This window comes from Bos indicus x Bos taurus, chromosome 10, assembly GCF_003369695.1.
Source record: "Bos indicus x Bos taurus breed Angus x Brahman F1 hybrid chromosome 10, Bos_hybrid_MaternalHap_v2.0, whole genome shotgun sequence".
In the NCBI taxonomy this organism is placed as follows: domain Eukaryota; kingdom Metazoa; phylum Chordata; class Mammalia; order Artiodactyla; family Bovidae; genus Bos; species Bos indicus x Bos taurus.
Window position 1 is genome coordinate 26,483,146 of NC_040085.1, and position 10,082 is coordinate 26,493,227.

At 46.0% G+C, this 10,082-nt stretch overlaps 2 long non-coding RNA genes across 2 annotated transcripts; one reads left to right on the forward strand and one right to left on the reverse strand.

The window, feature by feature from the left end:
• Positions 1-1,199: 1,199 nt before the first annotated feature.
• On the reverse strand, positions 1,200-8,861 carry LOC113900064. The gene is made up of 4 exons (XR_003513059.1): positions 8,630-8,861; positions 8,105-8,154; positions 3,985-4,174; positions 1,200-3,281 (listed from the first exon to the last, which is right to left on the reverse strand). It is a non-coding gene; the product is annotated as an uncharacterized LOC113900064 (long non-coding RNA).
• LOC113900063 lies at positions 4,098-5,994 on the forward strand. The gene is made up of 2 exons (XR_003513058.1): positions 4,098-4,189; positions 4,397-5,994. It is a non-coding gene; the product is annotated as an uncharacterized LOC113900063 (long non-coding RNA).
• Positions 8,862-10,082: the final 1,221 nt, after the last annotated feature.

Below are 10,082 nucleotides of genomic sequence, written 5' to 3' on the forward strand. Positions count from 1 at the left end.
TTTTCCTTTCCCGTTGTTGAAGAGTGGCTGCAGAAGCAAGAGAATAAGGTAGGGAGCTGCTGCTGCTGCTGCTAAGTCTCTTCAGTCGTGTCCAACTCTGTGGGACCCCATAGACAGCAGCCCACCAGGCTCCTCCGTCCCTGGGATTCTCCAGGCAAGAATACTGGAATGGGTTGCCAGTTCCTTCTCCAAGGGTAGGGAGAGGAGATAATAATTACCAAGCTTTGTGGCTGTTTCTGTGATGTGTGCCTAGGTCGTGTGTGTGTGTGTGTGTGTGTGTGTGTGTGTCTGTGTCTGTGTGTGTGTAACAGGAAGAAGGAGGGAGGAGAGGGAACAGGGAAAAGGGAGAGGGAGAGGAAGATGGGAAGAAAAAGAGAGAAACCTAAAGAACCGTAGACCAAGGCGATCAGTGGAACCGAGAGATGCAACAGGCCCAGCTAGCTACCCTGGCTTCACCTCACAGGTTTGGAATAGACACGGATAGCTCGGGGTTCATTTATCCCTTTTTGTCTGTCAGTCTCAAGAAATGTCTTTGTTCCCCAGGACCTGAAGAAAGAGGCTGGCAGGAAAGTGGGGCTGGAGTGGCTGTGTACAGAGGTTCAGCCAGGAGGGCTGGGCTCAGTGGTGCCTGGTCCGTGCCTGGCTGCGCTGCCTCACCTGCGGGCCTGAGGGCCTGCCTTGCCTTCAAACCCTTCATCTAGGTGAATGCCTGAGGCTTTCCTTCCACCAATTCAGCTTGTTTTCTGTAAAAATGGAAATTACGAGCTACGTTGACTTATTTTTTGAAGTCACGTTTGCCTGAGATTGTATTTACCAGGCAAAGTGGAGAGCTAAGGAGAGTTTGGGTAATTTCAAATTAAACCTACCACAGTTGACAATTTGTGTGAGAGCGAAGATGGGGCTCCTTTCAGACAGTGACCTGGATTGGCTCTGTATTCAGACAGAAATAATCCCACCTGTATATTACTATGTGTGTGTACATGGCATCATCAATATTTTAAACTTCCCAATTCTTTTGGATTTCAAAAAGTGGCTGACACAGACCAAGAGCCTACTTCTGTGTGAGTGTGTTTTGGAAAAATACTTTGGTCCCAATAGATCTGCCTGAAATACTAAGACACAGGAAACAGGAGGAGAAAAGGAAATTCACATTAACTCTGAGAGAGAGGAGGAGGGAGGGGAAGAGAAAGCTACAAGAGAAAAGAAGGAGAAATGGAGACAGGAGGAGGGAGGAGAAGATGGAGGAGGAAGACTGTGGATGGGGGGGATGGGAAGCAGGCTAGAGACAGAGACGGAGAGATTTTCACACGTGCAGACCAAGGGCTTTGAAGCCCTCGACCCCGACCCCCAAACCCAAGTGCATCTCACAAAACAGGTTTGGCTCGTATTTCAGGCCGTCTCCTTGCCCCGCGTCCGCGCTCCCCGGGGCCCTAATTCACTCCTGCCCTCTCCACACAATGACATTCGAACCCGGGAAAATAATTGCATTAGAGCAGATTACTTATAACCGATAGTTATCCGTCTTTTTCTGTTCGACAGAAGTCTATTAAACTCAGCACAGCCATTACCAGCTGAGCTCTAGAGCGCGCCTTCATTAAGAAAATTAAAATCATACTTCTGAATCTAAGCAAAGCCTGCGCAAGGTCTCCGAAGCCTGCGTCAAACCCCCGACGTTTTCATAAACCCGATTTTCCCGCGAATCCATCTCTGCTTTTTTGGAAACCGTAGGTCAGGGTGGAAAGATTGAGAGTGATGACAATTACTCCAAGATAGGGATGTCTGAGCTCCGGAGGTACCATTTCTCTTCGCAGCCCCTCCCCCTGCTCCCCTGACGCCTCTCCTCCTCGGATCTTTCCTCAGGCGCTTTCCAGTAAAGGCACCACACCTCTGCAGGTGTGACCCGGGATTGGAGAGCTGGTGGGGTGGGGGAGGTGGGAGACACGGGGAGGTGTGGGATTGTGGCCCCCGAAGCTGCGTGGGTGAACATCCCCAGCTGACATCTGCGGCCAGAGGCCCGCTCTACAGTGCACACCTCTCTCTTTCACACACACGCTCACACACACACACACCATAGCGTGCAGAGGGGACGCATTGTTCCTCTCCATTGCATTTCACACCTGCTCCAGGACCAACGTGGCCTACGATCCTTTTGTCCACCGGGGCACCTGGAGCCTGGCCCGGGACTGGGCAGGCAGCTGGGTGTGCCTGGGACAGGGGACCTCTTCCCTTTGGCGGGTTCTTAGGCTGCTGGGGTCCTGGTGGGGTTTCCTCCTTGGTTTAGTAGGAGCCTCAGTTCATAGTACCCCTTGATGATTGGGGACACAATCGGTGCAGTTCCCCGCCTGTCCTGAGCCTCTGGGAGGGGAGGACGGAACAGGTGCGGAAGGGGGCAGGGGCCACACCCCCTCCCTTGCCTGCGGTCTCAAGGTAATAGCTCCCAGTGCTCCATCCGAGGGGGGTCTCCAATTCCAGGGCAGGAGAGCTGTGTGCTCAGTTTGGAGGGGGCGGGTTTCCATTGATTTTTCGTGACCTCTGAAAATTTATAGGGTTTGAAAAAGAATTTTTAGTATGGTTTATTTATTTCTTTATTGTTAGCCACCACCCTCCGTTTCTGCATTTTGCTTTGTAAAATGTTAATTACTCTGTATTTCTCTGGGAAGTCTGCTCAACTTCAGGGCTCTAAGGGAAAACACAACGGCTTTGGCGTTTTCTCCGGGTATCCTTTCCTAGGGCTCTAACAGCAGAGATGCACTGCTTCCTTTTTTGTCAGAATGCCCCCTAATAGAGTTCTCACCCCTCTTTATGTCTAATGAGGGCTTTGAGGTTTATTAAGGGAAAATAGCACACACCCCCTCAGCACTCAAATACGGGATTAGGTGGAGCTTACTTGAAAGTGTATAATATTGTTGTCCCTTGGCAAGTGTCTAATTCTCTTTCCCATAACTTCTATTTGACAAAAAAAAAAAAAAAAAAATCCTACAAAATTCAAGTGATGAAAGTCAGCGAATAGATGTGGACAAGTGAACATCCTTTTACATCTCCACAGCTTTCAACCTGCTAAACTAGAGGATATTAAAACAAAATCAGGGGAAAAAAACTAAAATAAGTGCACCTTCGCTGTTGTTAGTGTTTTCGTCTCATCAAATGTAGACACATCATTAGATTTCTTTTTCCTTTGTAGCAAAAGATGAGGAAATCAGAAATGCACAGCAGCCTTTTACCAGCAGCAAATCCAAGACTTTTGAGATGGTTTTCTTAGAGTCTGTTTTCCCTTCTTTGCCCTTCAAGCAAAACAGAAAACAAAGATAAAAAGGAAGAAACATCATTCCTAGTGGAGAGTTTATTTTGTTGCCACAATAAAAGGGTGGGGACAATTAATAGCTATTTGAGATGATAATGCTTAGTGATCCCATTCATTTAATCATAATCTTCAAGTGGTTTAAGATTAATGGTAAGAGGTGTTTTTGGTCTCTTCCTAAGGACCTTTGTATTAATTTACTTAGAGCACTGACCAGACTGTCAATGTCTCCAAATTTCATTAAGTCGAACTGAGACAAACACAATGAGATTTTCATGTTCTTTTTTTTTTTCTGTGAGAATATCTCCTGGAATTATTTTTATTTGGATTCAGCTGCGGTGGGGGGGGGGGGGGGGACGACTTGCTTCCTTTTCTCTATTATAACTAGGTGGAAATAGATATATATAAAATATGTGTGCCACATATGCACACATCCACATATATATTTAAATGAACTATATGTACATATCCACATATATATTTAAACTAATGTCGTTTACAGATAACTTTCCTTTCACTTCTGAGCTTAATGAAGACTTTTCCAAAAGTCAACTTCAGTGACAGGAGACAGGTTCTGCTTCAGCCAGACCAGGATTTATGTTTAAAGTAGGTTTGAACGCACTGAATGTTTTCAAAACAGACAAAAAATAATGAGAACACGTTGGAGTATAAATATTTAACTTTACCTCAGTTGTCATAATAGCCCCAGCAATTCTTCAAACACAACCGGAGGACTGAGGCATCACTTCACTGGCATCAGCCCAGGCTGCCTCCGCCTTGCCCTAGGAGCGCTGGTCCCCTCAAGTCCCCGGTTGCCCTTCCCGGAGCATCCCCAAAGAGGAGGATTGGAGAAGGCGTGACGCGGGGCGGGGGAGCCTAGGGAGAAGTGAGGTAAGAGAACGGATTTTCAAACTCTAAGGTCCTGATCCTCTGGCAAGAAATGAACATCAAGAGACCCACCTTTCCCTTGCCGTCCTCCCTGCCCGCTGTTTCTTCCCCTCATTTCTCAGAGCTGTTTCCACAAAATCCCGCAATCAGGTACCTTCAAAAAGCATCCCCCCCAAACTCCCTATAAACTAAAGTCGTTCCTCACTACAGATTTACTCTCTTTCGGTGGGATCCGGCTGTGGCCAGAAGACTTTCCGCGTCAGAGCTGCTCGGCCAGCGCGTTTCCCGGGGAAGAGAGGATGGTGGCGGGTCTTCCGACCCGAGGTTGTCCCGGCTCTCGCTACCTGCGCGCCCTCGCCGTACGGTGGTTAGAATTCGGGAAGATGCACTGGGATGCCAAGAAAGCGCCTCTGTGCACCGAAAAGGTTGAAAAATAACCCCAGCACTCTCATCTAGTCCCACACCTTGCACTGGCGTGAAGCACCCGGGGAAGATCAAGTGTCAAAGACAGTGGCGGTTTATTTTGGTGCATTTCAGTTCTCCTTTCCGTTTCCAGCAAAATTGAGAACACAGCGGAGAAAGAAGAGGGACCTTCGGAGAAAAGACTTGCGTGTGTGTGTGTGTGTGTGTGTGTGTGTGTGTGTGTGTGTGTAGGTAGGTAGATATAATGACAACTTTCAAGCACATTCTCTATTTAAAAGCAAAACCAAAACCCAGACAGGGGCCGAGATTTCTTGGCGGTGCAGCGAAGGGTCATTCAAGACAAGCAACTGTCTGAAATCCGAAAGCGATTTCTTGGGACTTTACTGAAATAGTGAGAGTTCCCGGGAGTTTAATTTTTCAAGGCTGTAAAATGTTGTTTTGTATTGGCCTCTTTTCCCATCAGATATCCATTAAAAACAACAACAAAAACAACCACTTCTACAGCATCTATTAAACATATTTCCTTGGACTCGAAATCTACAGCTCGGCAGAAACAAACAAGTCACAGCAAAACCCCAGAAAATAAAGAGATTTAGAAGAATACCTGTCCCTTTCTTAGTCATTTGATAGTTTATTCCCTGGAGGCCAAGTGAAGGTGGGGGTTCGTATTTTATTGTTTTATTTTTCGTATGTTATTATTTTTCTCATATATTCACTTAAATGTTCAGCTTTGACAAACTATTCTCCTACCGCGGGGTTCTTTTGCAGAACAGAAGTGGTGGTGGTGAAGCGAGTCAGTCGAGCGGGGCGGGGGTGGGGAGCGCGGAAAAACACGACTTGCTTCGCAGGGGGCTGACGCGCAGCCGTCTACTCAGTTAGCCAGCAGGGGGCGCTCTTATGTTATCTCTGGACCAGACAGCCGAGCCGCTTGGCGCTACAAGAGGCTTTGCAGTTTTACGCAGCTGCAAAAGGAAGCGGGGCGGGGGGAGTGTAGCTCCTAAACCCTCAGCCGCTCTTCCACTTGGGTTATTTACCCGCTGTTAGGCAACATACCTACGTCTAGCTTTACCTCCCCACTCCGCTTATAGTGCACCCCCCTCTCCATCAACCCCTTTTCATCTGCATCTATGAAGCACATGTATAATCTCTCTCCCTAGCCTTGAAATATACATTAATGCAACTTATTAAATGCGCCGACGAATAGTCAACATTTTTTTCGCCTGTTAGTTCCGCTGATCCAAGCAGGATTTATTTGCAGATCTCACCTCCCGGAGCCATAATGCGTGATTTTTTCCCCTTAAATAAAATTGGTCAAATGTTGACAACCTTTAAGCCAATCTAACGCTCAAGATTAGTGATGGGAAACTAATGAGAAAATATCAGATCTCCCGGCCTGAGGGCTGCCAATTAAATCTTCGCTGATTGAAAAATAAAAGCGGACTTGGGGTGTGAGCCCAGCTCAACTTCAACTATTAATTTAACATGTTGCCGGGTCCGTGCCTTCTCTCCTCTAAACAGCTTCCCGTAATAGCCCTTCCTCCTCTCTCATCCCTCAACCTAAAAGTCAAATGTTATTTCTCCGAATATTTCGAGAGGTTCATATCAGGATGATCGTTTCTTACACCGTATATATTAGGCCTTTAAGCAATATGATTTAACTAATTAGAAAATTTACATCATTAAGTCTCAGGGAGAGAAAAAAGAGAAACAAATCTGCCAGTCATTTTAAAGGAGACAGGCACTATTGAAGTGTGAAGAAATCGGCTCTAATTCAAAAAGGCAATCGGGCAGAAAAAGCCCTCAACATTACCCTGCTAGTTATTAATCAGAAAGGGTTCTCTCTGCTCCCCACTCCCCCTCCTCTCTTAGCAGTGAGTTTAAGTTCATTTTTTTGCCAGTGGCCCATGTCATATTTATATTGAGGTTTTGTCTGCTAAAGGATTGAAATCTGAAAATGTTTCAATATGAAGAAATCAGAATCCTCAAAGGAAAAAAAAATCATAGAATCACCTTTCTTCCAGACAAGTAAACCTGTTGTGATAAACAATCCTCACCCTCTCTTTATTTTTTGTCCATTCTTTCGTTTTTTCTTCCCATTAAGTTCCTATTTTGAAACTTGCTTGGTGAGAACGAGATAAAGTCTTTGTGTCCTGCTCCCCTCCCCCTCCTTTCTTGCACCCCTCCTTCCGCCAAAGTGAGAAACTTAGACTGAAAGCAGAAAAGTACAAATACATTAACAAAGCCCCACTCACTTGATAAAAAGGCCATGGTCTAGGCTTACATGTCAGGAATCTAAGAGAAGGGGAATCAATCCGGTGGGTCTCTGGACAAAAGATGATGAACTAGAAATTCCCACCACCTATGTATAACATTTGATAGAGTATGTGAGTTAAATGAAAAAGAAAGGCAGGTAGGTGAGAATTATTTTAAAGTGCATTGTGGTGTTGTGTGCCTTTTTCTCTATCCTCTCCCCCCCTTCTCTATTCAAGCTTAAAACAGCAGCCTCATTATAGCGAGGTGCCCCTTCCCACCATACTCTTACTTAAGCCCTTGGTCCACCACACACAGAGTCCTTTCCCTGGTCTTCTCATTCCCAGCAAATTAACTGAAGAGGGAACTGCAAAGGAACTTTGTGAGTAGTTCCATTTGGAAATTCAGCCCTTCCTGGCATTTCAGAGGACTTGTTCTTAGACATTGGCTTAAAAAAATTAATAGCAAGCCTTAGGTATTCAATTTCCCTTCACTATTATTTATTTTTAAATTACAAAGAGCTCCCAAAGGCCCTTCTTTTTTTTTTTTTTTCTGCCTGGCTCAATTCTTCTCTTATTTGGTACCCTTCGAGCCTCATTTTCTTATCCTCCTTTCTGCCTTACAATCTAAAAGTTTCACAACCTTGCTTCCCACAAAGTCCCTGGGCCTGGAATTTTCAAGTCTCTGGGCTTCTGCCCGCCTGGAGCTGCTCTCCAGCGTTAGTTCAACGCTGGTCCTCACCTTACCAGATTTCAGCTTTGCAGGGGAGAGCAGTAGCAGACCTGGGCTATTAACACACCACAGTTAATTCTCTGCGGGAGCTTTTACTAGGTGGGACGTGTGGAAGGAGAAAACATCTGTAAACAGTGAGCTGCTCTTGAGGGTGGGGAGTGAGTTCTGACATAAGAGGCCAGAACGCATATGAAATATGGCAGAATTCATGAAGGAACTAGTTCGGAGTTACATTTTGGTGAAATAAGGAAAGGAAACAGAAAAGAGTGGGGGACACTGGGAAGAATCTAGAATGCTCCCCCCAATTTAGCTTTCTTTCTGATCGTCAGGGAACAGATGGGAGTCGAACGTGCTCCTCTTTGAGAAAGATTAGAGGAAAATGGACACTTCTGTCACTTTCAGGAGGCGGAACACTGAGAGGTGAAAATATACCAGACAATGGCCTCTGGCGCTGGAGGGCTCCCCTGGCGGGCTCCCCACCCTTAGCCCCTTCCCTCTAGGAACCCTCCTTACCTTTGTTGCTTGCATTTGATCTGACACACTGGATGTTCCTGGGCTAGGTTCTTTGAGAGAAAAAAGACCATGAGAATCAACCGGTCTCCTCCTGCATCTACTCCGAAGCCAAGAAACATAACAATAAAATTTACAGCGCCTTTAACAACTCGCAAGTAAAGCATTAAAATTCTATTTAATTGAGAAAATATTGATTTTTAAGTCTAGCAAAAGCGAAATCGTAATTTAGCTGCAAACTTTCAGGCGGGAATATAACATATTATGTCGCCGTATTATGGATCCACCATATTATACCTATGCAACATCACATCTTTAATTGCACTACTTTATGAAGTGATAAAGACAAAAGATAACCCGACTTAAGCAAACGTTTAAAAAAAGAAAAGAGGACCTAGGGTAATTTCCTCTTCCAGTTATTTATAAAGTAATTGTCTCCTTTTAGTTTGAAATAGAAAAAAAATGTCCAAAGGGGAAGAAAGAAATAAAAAGAACGGAAAACCACAGACCAGTCTAAAAGCAACTCACATTAGCAAGTCCGTTGATATTCTGTACCAATAGAGGAATGAAGCCAACATATTTAGAGAAAATGCATTCACGGACAAAATCGCATCCTCCTTTAAACGAAATAAACCTGGGTCTTTTTTCTTACTTTACTCCCCCGTCCTTTTTTGGGGAGTGGGGGGCAGAATCCATTGGTGGATAGGGAAAGGAAAGAAAATCAGGCTTTCTATGTTATTTCTGTATCGGTTTTTGGTATTATAGAGGAGTAAAGAAGTTTTTGTGTGGTGGTTTTTCATTGATCAGTCACTCTGAGCTAATGTAATTATCCTCATCAATAGGAGGCTGCAGAGAGAATCATTATGTGGGTGACATTGATAAATGATCGCCCAGGAACGGCCCTCTCGCGGGCAACCCCCACAGCTGACCCTCCCACACACACAATGTAGTCATAGAAACACCTAGAGAACCTCGGGCACCGCCGCGGAAGGGGCAAGTGAGGGAAGAAAAGCCTCGGGCGGCCGGGGTGGGGGCGGGGGTGGGGGCGAAGGGGGGCGGCCGGTCCCAGACCCAAACCAGTCCTAGCGACAAAAACAGCCCACGGCGGGGACGCGGGAGGGCGTTGCGGGAGGGAGAATCCCTCTTTCCAGCAGCAAACCTCTCACAGTTGCTCACAACAAAGTGAAAATCCGTCCTCCGGACGACCCATTCATTCCTCCACACCTTTACCGTATGTGACCTCACTACCAACAACCTCTGATGTTTGCCGAGACACACGTTCAAATAGATTTCTCCAAAGGAGTTAAATAATTAGGTTACAAACCTGTAGGCATCTCATTCTCACGAGGGTCTCCTCCCACCTCCCCACCCCCGCTCAAAAAACCCCAAACAACAAACAAACCAAACCCACAGACCCAACTGAACAAAGACAGCAGCTGGGCGACCCCCTCACTGCGTTCTCCCCACTTATTTACTGGGTGACCCTTCCTTTCGCTTCACCTCCTAACCCAGTGCCTCTGATTATGAGATAATGGATTTTGCGATTGTTCCTGTCAGGGGAAAAAAAAAAATCCCCACCGAACCCCACGTTTTCATCTTTGGACTGTTTTATTTAAGCCAATGGAAAAGTATTGAGAACAGTAATTGATTCATAATGATCCATAAATCGATGTCGGGGAGCGGTGAGGGGGGGGCTGGAGATGGAGATGTATGAAGAGTGGGAAGGGGGATGCTGTTTATTTATTTTATTTCTAAAGCTTCAAGTAAAGTAGCTTTGACACTGTTGGGGCTGGAGGGGAGGAGCTGTTGGGCTCTGCTGGATCATCCATCATCGCTGTCACCCAGAGTCTGCCCCGAGGAGCCGTAGACGCAATCTCCCTTCTGTCTCTACACCGAAACTATTAATATTAAAACCTCCCTTCAAACACTGCCCGGACGGTCTCCATTCTCATCACAATCTGACCGGCCTCCCCCATCAGAC